Genomic DNA, 13,489 nt, shown 5'->3' with positions numbered 1-13,489 from the left:
GAACACTATTTGCCAACTAGTACCTACTTCGCCACAAAAATTATAATTTTTGTGTTTAATTGCAAAACTATTTGAAAATACCTATCTGTTCTATAATAGTGCTAAGTAAAAGCAAATTAACTTTTAAAAAGTGGAAAAAGATCAGATTGCGTAGAACTGAAACCTTTCTGCAGTGTGAATGATATAATGCAAAAGAAATATTTTATTTTGCAAATTACACCCTGAAATTTAGGAGTTTTGTTTCTTTTTAAGCCTTTAATCTGTTTCACAAGACTTTTGCAAAAGAAAAATTTTAGGGCTAGGAAAAGACGATGTAATTGAATTTTTTAAAATCTTTTTTATTTTTTTATTTTGTTGTTTTGTTTTCCTGTTTTTTACTTTTTTTCTTCTCTTTAATGTAATTGAAAATATTAAACATTCCAATTCAGACCTTGAGTGACATTGTAATTGCCCAGTGGGTTCACCTTGCCCGCTGTCTAGACAGAGCCGATTTATCAAGATAGGGGAATTGCAATGGAGAAAGAGTAATTCATGCAGAGCTGGCTGTGCAGGAGACCGGAGTTTTTTGTTTTGTTTGTTTGTTTTGTTTTGTTTTGTTTGAGACGGAGTCTCCATCTGTCGCCTAGGCTGGAGTGCGGTGGCATGATCTTGGCTCACTGCAGCCTCCCTCTCCCGGGTTCAAGCGATTCTCCTGCCTCAGCCTCCTGAGTAGCTGGGACTACAGGCTCCCGCCACCATGCCCGGCTAATTTTTGTATTTTAGCAGAGACAGGTTTTCACCATGTTGGCCAGGCTAGTTTGGAGCTTCTGACCTCAAGTGATCCACCTGCCTCAGCCTCCCAGAGTGCTGGGATTACAGGCATGAGCCACCGTGCCCAGCCCAGAGTTTTATTATTACTCAACACAGTCTCCCCAGGATTCAGAGATCAGAATTTTTAAAGATAATTTGTCGGGGAGGGGCTTGGGAAGTAGGAGTGCTGATTGGTCAGATTGGAGATGGAATCGTGGGGGGTCGAAGTGAGGTTTTCTTGCTGTCTTCTGTTCCTGGGTGGGATGGCAGAACTGGGTGAGCCCGATTACCGGTCTGTGTGGTATCAGCTGATCCACCGAGTCCAGGGTCTGCAAAATATCTCAAGCACTGATCTTAGGTTTTACAATAGTGATGTTATCCCCAGGAGCAATCTGGGGAGGTTCAGACTCGGAGCCAGAGGCTGCATGACCCCTAAACCATAATTTCTAATCTTGTAGCTAATTTGTTGGTCCTGCAAAGGCAGACTGGTCCCCAGGCAAGAAGGGGTCTATTCAGGAAAGGGCTATTACCAATTTTGTTTCAGAGTCAAAACAGGAACTGGATTCCTTCCCAAAGTTAGTTTGGCCTATGCCCAGGAATGAACAAGGACAGCTTAAAGATTAGAAGCAAGATGGAGCCAGTTAGGTCTGATCTCATTCACTGTCATAATTTCCTCAGTTATAAACTTTTTGCAAAGGCGCTTTCAACATATGCAGACTGGAAAATAGATTATGACCCATGCCTTGACCTGTGGAATGCTGGTTATCAATCAACCCCAGTAAATTCTTTAAACCATTTTTAAAGAGAGAACAGAGAAAGGAACACCATCACGTTACTCTTTCTCTTAAAGAACTAGTCACAATTAACAAAAGCCCCTCTCTACAGGATTTTAAAGAGAGGCTTTAAATAAAGATGACCCAGAGTTGGTTTGCTATCCTAAAGCTGCTGGGAACATGAATAGTTTTAAACTAAGTCAGCTGATCTTCAGTTCTTCAAAGCCTCAAGTGGTGAAATAGCCTTCTGCAGATAACAGACCCTTTCCAGGAACTGCCCCATTGCATGCCAAAAGTATGATATGTCTATAAAACAAAAACTCTTTGACTATATTGTCAGGATCCTACATCCTAAAGCACTCTTAGGAAGTGTTACGACACAGTGGGAAGAACTGAATGGAGACAGAGGCTAGCTCTGTCTAAAACAACCCTTTCACCAGGCTCAGTGGCTCACATCTGTAATTCCAACACTTTGGGAGGCCGAAGGGGGGTGGATCACGATATCAGGAGTTCAAGACCAGCCTGGCCAAGATGATGAAACCCTGTCTCTACTAACAATACAAAAATTCGCCGGATGTGGTAGCACATGCCTGTAATCCCAGCTACTCAGGAGGCAGAGGCAGGAGAATTGCTTGAATCCAGGTGGCAGAGGTTGCAGTGAGCAGAGATCACATCACTGCACTCCAGCCTGGCCAATGGAGCAAGACTCCATCTCAATCAATCAATCAATAAAACACCATCCTTTCTAAGCCTATCATTTCTCTCCATGTCCCCAGCTATAATTCCACCTTATCATTCCCTTCCAGATCACCTCTACCAGACTCTTCATCAACTCATCAGTTGTCACAAAGGAGGCCAATTTTATTAAAATTCGTTTAGTGGAGCTTAGATCCTAAGAAGTTAAAGCTACCCTACTGGTTACCATTCTCATGCCTCTATATCAGCAGTTCTCAAACTTTTTTTTATTTCAGGGTCCCTACACAACTTTGAAGGATTATTCTGGGAAGTGAGGAGCGCCTCTGCCCGGCCGCCCCGTCTGGGAAGTGAGGAGCTCCTCTGCCCAGCCGCCCCGTCCGGGAAGTGAGGAGCCTCTCTGCCCGGCCGCCCCATCTGGGAAGTGAGGAGCGCCTCTGCCCGGCCACCCCGTCTGGGATGTGGGGAGCGCCTCTGCCTGGCCGCCCCGTCTGGGAGGTCTACCATGGAGGCCAGAAGCAATGTGGAGGCTGGACGTGGTGGCTCACGCCTGTAGTCCCAGCACTCTGGGAGGCCGAGGCGGGTTGATCACTTGAGGCTAGGAGTTCGAGACCAGCCTGGCCGACATGGCGAAACATACGAAAAATACAACAGACAAACCAACCAACCAACCCAGCGACAACAAAACAGGTCTACCTTGGAGTCATACTCTAATTTTTTCTATTTTCCTCCCTTTCTGATCCTTTATCCCGCTTTCTTTTTCTTCCTCTTCCTTCTTCTTCTTTGTCAAATAGAGGATTGAGTTATTATCATTGATCCATACAAAGTCCCTCTCTCATTTATTTTCTTTAATTCCCACCCCCCATTTCTATTCCCTGTCTTCCTATGTGCAACCTTCCTAATATGTTTGATATGCATATTTTTGTTTGTATGTATTTTTAGAAAATGTTTATTGTTTTCTGTGCAAAAAAATTAATAATAAAAAAGGACCAAGTTTTAAAAAAAAAAGAAAGATTATTATGTACATCAGAGATATTTCTTTATGTGGGTGATATCTATTAATATTTTTTGTATTAAAAATTAACAGAAAAACTTAAATATTCAAAAATTTGTTTTTAAGTGACAATAATAGTTACATGTTAACACAGTATCTTTTCTGTTGCTTATATTATTGTTTTTCAATAATAAAAAATTTAATGAAAAAGTATAGCACTTGTCAAAAAAAGAAAAAGTATCATTAAGTTGTTGCAAATCTCTTTAATGTATGGCTTAATAGAAGACAGTAGGATTCTCATATCTGCTTCTGCATTCAATCTTTTGTGATATCATGTAACACCTCAGGTAGCCACTGGAAGACTCCGCTGTATATTCATCAGAAAATGAGAATGAAGAAGGCAAATAAAGTATAGCAAGAACAATAATCATTTATTCAACACCCATTCTAACCAAGGCACATATATTATCCTATCTATTATGAACATCCTACAGCTGAGAATGTTAAGGACCTGCATGGCTAAGTAAATTGCTGAAGATTAGACAGAGAAGTGGTAGACAGGATCCTAAGCCAGAACCACTGTCTCCACTGAGCACCGCTGCCAAGTCTGAATGAAGTCTGATGGACTAAACTTAGGAACTTTCCTGCCCTATTATACTTAGCATTTCAAACAAGTTTACATTCAAAGAGAACATCTCCAGTTGATTAGACACAGCCTCAACTCAATACATCCAAAACCCACCATCTAAAATAAACTCATTCTCACTTGGCCTTTAATTATGTTCATCTCACCCAAACAGCCAAATTCACCGTCTCTTCTCCATCTCCACTGCCACTATTCTGTTTTATGTCCTGGACTATAGTGTCAACTGAACTACAATCATTATCTACTAAGTGCTTCCAGTTTCTCATAAACCTAATTAGCTATCCAACATAATATGGGATAGCTAATCTTTCTTTCTTTTTTTTTTTTTTTTTGAGACAGCATCTCACCCTGTCACCCAAGCTATAGTGCAATGGCACAATCTCAGCTCACTGCAACCTCCGCCTCCTCGGCTCATGCAATTCTCCTGCCTCAGCCTCCCAAGTGGCTGGGATTACAGGTGTGCACCATCACACCCAGCTAATTTTTGCATTTTTAGTAGAGACTGGGTTTCACCTTGTTGGCCAGGCTGGTCTCAAACTGCTGACATTAGGTGATCTGCCTACATCAGCCTCCCGAAGTGCTGGGATTACAGGCATGAGCCACTGTGCCCAGCCTGGGAGAGCTAATCTCTCTCAAGTATAACTCACATCTTGTAACTCCTATGCTCAAAAAAAATCTTTACTTAGGCCAGGCGCAGTGGCTCACGCCTGTAATCCCAGCACTTTGGGAGGCTGAGGCGGACAGATCATGAGGTCAGGAGATCAAGACCATCCTGGCTAACACGATGAAACCCCGTCTCTAATAAAAATACAAAAAAATTAGCCAGGCGTGGTGGCGGGCACCTGTAGTCCCAGTTACTCTGGAGGCTGACGCAGGAGAATAGCGTGAACCTGGGAGGCGGAGCTTGCAGTGAGCCAAGATCGCGCCACTGCACTCCAGCCTGGGCGACAGAGCCAGACACCATCTCAAAAAAAACACAAAAATCTTTACTTACCTACTTATTACTTATTACTGCATGAATGAATGTCCAGATTCTGCAGACAGATGTTGTGCCAAACCTCTATTGATTCCAGTGGGGATGGCAGAAGGTTCAAGAGGCTGACAGACCCAGAGCCAGCAAATGAGATATGGGGTTTTACTGGGGGCTTACACACAGGGGAGAATTCAGTGGCGGTAGGCTGACCCCATGGCCCGGTGGTGGCAGTGAGAGGTGACAGCATGCTGGCAGTCCTCACAGCCCTCACTCGCTCTCGGCGCCTCCTCTGCCTGGGCTCCCACTTTGGTGGCACTTGAGGAGCCCTTCAGCCCACCGCTGCACTGTGGTAGCCCCTTTCTGGGCTGGCCAAGGCGGGAGCCGGCTCCCTCAGCTTGCAGGGAGTGTGGAGGGAGAGGCGCGAGCGGTTCGGGAACCCGGGCTGCGTGCCGCGCTTGCGCGCCAGCTGGAGTTCCGGCTGGGCGTGGGCTTGGCGGGCCCCTCACTCAGCAGCCGGCCCTGCCGGCCCCGGGCAATGAGGGGCTTAGCACCCAGGCCAGTGGCTGCAGAGGGTGCTCTGGGTCCCCCAGCAGTGCCAACCCACCAGCACTGCGCTAGATTTCTCACCGGACTTTAGCTGCCTTCCCGCGGGGCAGGGCTCGGGATCTGCGGCCCGCCATGCCTGAGCCTCCCACCCCCTCCATGGGCTCCTGTGCGGCCGAAGCCTCCCCGACGAGCACCACCGCCTGCTCCACGGCGCCCAGTCCCATCAACCACCCAAGGGCTGAGGAGTGCGAGCGCACGGCATGGGACTGGCAGGCAGCTCCACCTGCAGCCCTGGTGCAGGATCCACTGGGTGAAGCCAGCTGGGCTCCCGAGTCTGGTGGAGATGTGGAGAACATGTATGTCTAGCTCAGGGATTGTAAACACACCAATCAGCACCCTGTGTCTAGCTCGAGGTTTGTGGATGCACCAATCGACACTCTGTGTCTGGCTGCTCTGGTGGGGCCTTGGAGAACCTTTGTGTCCATACTCTGTCTCTAACTGATCTGATGGGGACGTGGAGAACCTTTATGTCTAGCTCAGGGATGGTAAACGCACCAATCAGCGCCCTGTCAAAACAGACCACTTGGCTCTACCAATCAGCAGGATGTGGGTGGGGCCAGATAAGAGAATAAAAGCAGGCTGCCCCAGCCAGCAGTGGCAACCTGGTTGGGTCCCCTTCCACGTTGTGGAAGCTTTGTTCTTTCACTGTTTGGGTCCACACTGCTTTTATGAGCTGTAACACTCACCTCGAAGGTCTGCAGCTTCACTCCTGAAGCCAGCGAGACCAGGAGCCCACTGGGAGGAACGAACAACTCCAGAGACACTACCTTAAGAGCTATAACACTCACCGCAAGAATGCGGCTTCATTCTTGAAGTCAGTGAGACCAAGAACCCACCAATTCCGGACACAGCAGGGTGGACAGGACACCCACCTTACATACAGGACAGTGGCTACAGGCTGGACAGAAGAACCTCAACCAATTGCAAAAAGCATGCAGTTTATATGGCATTTTCACTTAGCACCCTCCCCCTAACAACCTCCACCTGCCAATCTTCATTCAGCCCAAAACTTGGGGCCTCAATTCCCTGGACAGCCTGTGTTCCATAGGATGGACAGGGGACACAGATGTTCGTCATAGACAGGGAACAAATCTCCAGATTTGCCACTCTTGGATTCCCTAGTTCGGAACTCTGAACACACATTCAGGTGAGTCTGCGATATGGGGTCATTCTCAGGGTACGCTTAAGTTACTGCTATCAGGTGCATTCACCAAATAACAGAGGGCCAAATGAAATAATTTCTGTAAAGCACAGTGCTTGGCACAAAAATAAGTATTTAATAAATAGAAGTCAATAGCAAAAAAGTTTTGATAGTGGCTTTTTAAATGAAATGTCCCTTCTTTGCAGTGCTATAAATAATACATTGTTCCAAAATTATCCATGGACTTCTGACCAAACTCTGGTCAGTAAATCCATGTTTTACTTTCTGACAACATAAAGCCATTCTGAACATTTAATTAGTGGTAGTAACATTCATCTTCATATTTTTCTTACCCACCAGTTCAAGGTCACCTCACATTATGCTCCTCTAAACACAACCCAATTCTTATTCAAAATAATGTGACCTCCCTATGATAACAGATCCTGAAGAATATCCGCCCCTTCGTCCTCACCCCTAGCTAGAGCTGTCTGTGTCTTCCAGAAAGAGCTAACCTTATTACTGAAAACCAGTTTTGAATAATCTAGATAAAATTAAACTCTTCAAAATATTTTGTCCACCTAAAAAAAGATACTAGAGAAAATTGTCTCTAACTGTGTTGGGTTTACTCAAAAATAGAAATGAGGATTATAATCTGGAATATATGAAATCAGTGCCTTTGGCTTGGGTAGGGTATGGGAAGCTATTACTAGCAAAAAACATTTACATAAACTGCTTAGAAACAGTTCCTTATTTCCAAAGGCAGAGTTATTGTCATTTCTTTGGTAGAGATGACGTTACTGGGCAAGTGTTCTTCTGAGATCATCTTATCTGAATTCCTGCAGGCCTAAAGAATGCCTAATGATAAACTATCAAAGTAAGAGATGTATGAAGGACAGAAAGTATTTTTAGAAAGTTCTTGGAAACAGTTCTTATCTCAGACATGTAAGCATGAACCTCCTTTTTTGGGGGGGCCTTCGTGGTCCTATTTTGTCTGAGTGTGACAAAAGTGGTTTCACCCTGGTATCTGCAACTTCCACAATTTTCACCATTTTTTTTTATTATAAAGCCAGTTGGAGGTTATCTAAAGTCTACTCCAATGCAAATACATAGAAGATAGCTCTTTGGTGGGATAGGATGTGGCCTTCTATTAATTATTTTCAAGTGAGATATTTCTGGCCTGGCATGGTGGTTCATGCCTGTAATCCCAGCACTTTGGGACGCAGAGGCAAGCGGGTCATTTGAGGTCAGGAGTTCAAGACAAGTCTGGCCAACATGGTGAAATCTCATCTCTACTAAAAATACAAAAATTAGCCGGGCATGGTGGGGGGGTGCCTGTACTCCCAGCTACTCAGAGGCTAAGGCAGGAGAATCACTTGAACCCAGGAGGTGGAGGTTGCAGTGAGCCGAGATTGAGCCACTGCACTCCAGCCTGGGCGACAGAGGGAGACTTTAACTCAAAAAAAAAAAGAGAGAGATATGTCTTTGTTGTAAGAGACTGTCCTTTGCATTGCAGAATATATAAGCATCCCTAATCCTAGCTATGAAATCTCAAAAGCCCTTTTCTTCCCCATAGTGATAATAAAAAAAAAAAAAAGGGCAGCAACACATTTCCAAAGTCGTGGCCATAAGCAAGAATAATGCCTCAATCCACTCTGTAAGGCTTCGATTAGATGGATGACTCTGGGTCCTAATGGAACAAAGCATTTTGCTTTCGAAGAAAATAAATGCCAAGATAGAAAAGAACTAGAATACTACCTCTTCCTAGTGAAGAATAATGCAGCTTCTTCAAGTTGACACAAAAATTCAAAAGAAGTTAACTTAAAATAAGTCTAAAAAGGCAGAGGTATGTAGTGAAAAGAGCATTAGATCATCCTGGATAAATCACTTATCCTGTCTATTTTTGTTACCAGAACAGTAAAGATAAGGAGTTACAAGCAGAACAGTATATTCTCTAAGTTCCCATCCAAATTCTAAATGCGGGTTTCTGATGGATAAGAAGAGACAGAAAATAAGCCAGACTTTCTGGGCGGGCATGGTGACATGTACCTGTGGTCCCAGCTATTCCAAGGGGCTGAGGCGGAGGAATCACTTGAGCTCAGGAGATTGCACCACTGCACTCCAACCTGAGTGACACAGCAAGACTCAGTCAAAAAAAAAAAAAAAAGATTGAGAGGCACTACATTCAATAAATATTTTGTCAAGCACCTACTATATGGCAGATCCTGTGCTAGGCCCTACTTGTATAAAGTAGCTCCACATTTACTCTAATATACTGTGATTTCCTAGGTGGGTAATACAGGAATAGATGATTGATAGATTGATAATTACCTAATAGATAAATAACCTGATAGACACACAGTTCTTATTGCTTTCCAGATATCTGACCTGAGCATACTCTTTGTCCAATACCCAAGAGTGTATGTTTTATGAAGGTGAGTTCAGTTTGTACTTGCATAAGCACACATACTGTCACAGCTTCAATTATCATGTTGATATTAATAAACACCCAATATATAATCACAACACTCACCTTTTATATATTAGTAAATGCAAGTACTGTTTTCCTAACTGCTTTCAAGGCAATTGAACATCTTTCCATTCAAAAACTGAATTCACTATATTTTCTCTTCTCTCAACATTTGTGGTAGATTGAATGATGGCCCCCAGAAAGATATCCACTTCTAAATCTCTGGAAACTATGAATGTTACCTAACAGCAAAAAAGAACTTTGCAGATGTTCTTAAATTAGGATCTTGAGATGAAAAAATTATTCTGGATTAACCAGGTGGGCCCTAAATGCAATCACAAGTGCCCTTAAGAAAGAAAGGCAGAGGGAGATTACACATGGTTACAGTTTATGATAATAATTATTAAGAATAGGCAGCTGGGCACAGTAGCTCATGCCTGTAATCCCAGCACTTTGGGAGGCCCAGGAGGGAGATTCACCTGAGGTTAGGAGTTTGATACCAGCCTGACCAATATGGAAAAACTCCGTCTCTATTAAAAATACAAAATTAGCCGGGCGTGGTGGTGGGCACCTATAATCCCAGCTACCCGGGAGGCTGAGGCAGGAGAATCACCTGAAGCCGGGAAGCGGAGGTTGCAGTGAGCCTAGATCGCACCATTGCACTCCAGCCTGGGCAACAAGAGCAAGACTATGTCTCAAAAAAAAAAAAAAAAAAAAAAAAAAACCTGGAAGAGGCAAGAAAAAATTCTGAAAATTCTGCCCTAGAGTCTCTGGAGGAATATGTTTTCACTGACACCTTAACTGTGGCCCAGTGATACTGTCTCTGGACTTCTGGCCTCCAGAAATGTGAGAACTTAGTTTCTGTTGTATTAGCCGCCAACTGTATACTAATTTGTTACAGCAGCCTCAGGAAACTAATAACTTCCCTTTCTAATTTCTCCTTGTTTATCAATCAGTAGTACCCATTCTCTTCAACACTCAAACTAAAACTAGAAATAATTTTCAATTTTGTATCCTTTTCATAGCTTATAGCTCTGAGTTTTTCAGCCAGGAGCCACAGCCCATTGATCAGTGGATTGTAAAATCTTTAATGGGTATACCCAAAGGAACTGACAGCAGAGTCTCAAAGAAAGATTTGTACACCCATGTTCATAGCAGCATTATTCACAATAGCTAAAACATGAAGGCAACCCAAGCGTCTAATAGATAAATAAGTAAAATAGTAAATATATACAATGAAACATTAGCCTTAAAAAAGAAATTCTGACATACACTACTACATGAATGAGCCTTAAATATGGTGAAAGAAAGACAAATACTGTATGACTCCACTTATATAAGGTTGTTAGAGGAGGCAAAATCATAAAGTAGAACAGTGGTTTCCTGAGGTTGGGGGTACAGAGAAATAGGAAATTATTGTTTAACGGATAGTTTCAGTTTTACAAGATGAAGAGTTCTGGAAATGGATGGTGGTGATGGTTACACAATATCATGAATGTATTGAACATCACTGTGCTATACACTTAAAAAATGGTTAGGATGGTAAATGTTAGGTTATGTGGATTTTACCACAATTTAAAAAAAAATATTTAGTGAATCACCACCAAAAACATTTTAGTAAAATAGAAAAGAAAATGTCAGAGTACATTATATATGATAAGGATAAATAAATGTTGTTTCGTAAACTTTTTCTAATTGTATCTGTGAGTAGATATGTCCTGGTTTATGAAATAAACTGGGTGACAGTCCAAAATCTTGAAACAAACTGCTTTTAATATCTCATCAAGTCAATTATCAATCAGTTTCTTCTTTCTAAATACTCACATGCAGGTGTTTTCCCCACTTATTTATTCTAAGCAGGGCAATGTGGTGCTGTGGAATCAGATGACCCAGGATTTGAAGATAAACTCCATCCCTAACTTTGTGATCTGGGGGTCTCTGAACCTGTTTCCTCATAGTAAAATGAATATCATATTACTCTCCTCATAATGCTGCTCTGAGGATTAATTGAGATAATAAACGTAAAGTGCTTAGTTCAATGCCTGAAGATAAAAATTGTTCGAGAAAAGGTATGCAGTATAATTATCTATACTCTAAATCTTTAGACTATAGCAGTAACTTTCTAATTAATCTAACTTCATCTCTCATCACTCCCATCAATCCTGTCCACAATGGCCCAACCTCAGTTTAATCTTCCTAAAAGATTCCTTTTATCAGTAATGTACTGTGATTTACCATGGTTTATACAGTGATATCTGTACTCTTTCTGACATTCAAAGCACTCCACAGTCACGCTTTGAGCATTCTTATTGCTTTTCCACCTGGTACAGCTAACTCAGTCTATTAAACACTCATTCCCATCTCTTCACCTTTGCTCATGCTGTTCCCTTATCTTTCTTTTCTTTTTTTCAACTATCCAGACATTGTTGAGAATCTCCTTTCTTTCCACCTATTTAATACCAGACATTCTTCAAGATTTAGCGAAAAGTCGCAATTTATCTATGGAACTTTTCTGGCAATTTGAACTAATATTAGTTCTGCCATCTAAAAAACGACTTCATGGTCAGGTAAAAATCATGCTTTCTGAAATCAAATTCACTTAGGTTGAAATCCCAGCTCTGCTCATTAATAGCTGGTTGACTTCAGGCAAGTTTCTTAACCCCCTAATTTTACTTTACTCACTTGTATAAAAAAGATGATACATAAGTGGAGTTGTTGTGATTATCTTATGATAGAATATTTCATCACACTAGCATGGGAGTGATCTTAAAGACTTCCTTATACACAATCTTTAATGTCTTAAACACAATCTTTAATGTCTTACATCAAAGTGAGAAAACACACATTACATAAGCTGTCATTCCCACACTTGAGCAGCCATCATTAATTACTTGCAATGCTCTTTACTACTGACCCCTGTCATCAGCCAACAGCAGGGTTGAGTACTGATCACACCAGTTATCTAGGTGCTTAGGGAAGCCGTTTGGTAACCAAACACTTTCAGCTGCCTTCTCCAGGTCTAAACAGTTAACAGACTGTTTTCTGCTGTCCCCGAAGGGCCAAGTTTGCTCTTCTCTGGCCTATAATGAGATATTTTAAGATGCTGGCAATAATTCTCTAAAAACAGAGCATTGGAGAAACTCTTGATTTGAATTACTGATAACTTTACCCCACCGAGGGCAAGGGAAGCAACAACCAGTGCTATTTCTTTTAACCCTGATCAACATGAAATTTGGTGAATACAGAGAGAAAACTTGAGAAAAATAGACCATGTTTTTCTCAAGACCATGTTAAAATTTTTAGCCAAGGAAGAAGCCACATTTCTTTTTTTGTTTCTTTGTTCAGTCTCCATATAGACTGTCAAATTTGAAAATTGCCAATGCCGACTCTATTTTTAGTCATCATGGAGGGATATTGGGAAAAGTTTTCAATTAGCAATAATCACACCTTTGATAAACCTCACTGGCTACAATACTATGATACTGCCCCTGCACAAAACTAGAGATCACATTTATCACATTTTTCTTTTCTTTTCTTTCTTTTTTTAAACAGATAAACTATTTTATTCTAAGATAATATTTCTGTGGTTTCTGCAAGGGGAAAACCCAAAAGTGGTTGAAAACCACAAAAGAACCGAAAGAATGATTTTGATGTTTCTCTTTTTGTTTTCGTGATGTTTTCTCCTCCCCTGGGGAAAAAAAAAGTAATTTTACAATATTTTAGGAGATAATTTTTTTTTTTTTGAGACAGGGTTTTGCTCTGTCACCCAGGCTAGAGTGCAGTGGCACAATCAGAGCTCACTGCAGCCTCCACCTCCCAGGCTCAAGCAATCCTCCCACCTCAGCCTCCCAAGTAGCTAGATCACAGGCACATACCACCATCCCCAACTAATTTTTAAATTTTTTGTGGAGACGGGTTATCACCATTTTACCCAGGCTGGTCTTGAATTCCCACACTCAAGCAATCCTCCTGCCTCAGCCCCCTAAAGTACTGGGATTACAGGCCTGAGCCACTGTGCCCAGCCAGTTTTATTAAAATTCAAAAAGCAAATAATTAGACATACACATCAAAAGCTACATTTATGAGGAATGACCAATAATTAATCAATATCTTCTTTTATGAATAAATTTAGGGTTCTGGGATACTCTGTGGACTAACATGCAAATGAAATCCCCATACAGTCATTTATCAGGGTATTGGTTGTTCTCAGCTAAAAGATACTGATTTGTTTTTCTTTCTGGTATTTTATTAGAATGTTTACTATGCTAACAATATTTGTTTTTTCATACAACTACAGAAGGGGAAAATGTTAGTGTTTAGACAAACCATAAAATTCATATAGTGGGGACTATTTCACTTGATGTTTCTGGACAGTTTCTTGGCAGACTTATCAGACAATTCAATTAT

The 13,489-nt window shown here is 41.9% G+C and overlaps 1 pseudogene; it reads right to left on the bottom strand.

Annotated features, from left to right (window-relative positions):
• Nucleotides 1-12,427: 12,427 nt before the first annotated feature.
• LOC115837683 lies at nt 12,428-12,582 on the bottom strand (annotated as a pseudogene).
• Nucleotides 12,583-13,489: the final 907 nt, after the last annotated feature.

Source organism: Nomascus leucogenys, chromosome 12 (assembly GCF_006542625.1).
Source record: "Nomascus leucogenys isolate Asia chromosome 12, Asia_NLE_v1, whole genome shotgun sequence".
Lineage (NCBI taxonomy): Eukaryota > Metazoa > Chordata > Mammalia > Primates > Hylobatidae > Nomascus > Nomascus leucogenys.
This window is presented reverse-complemented; position numbering and strand designations above follow the sequence as displayed.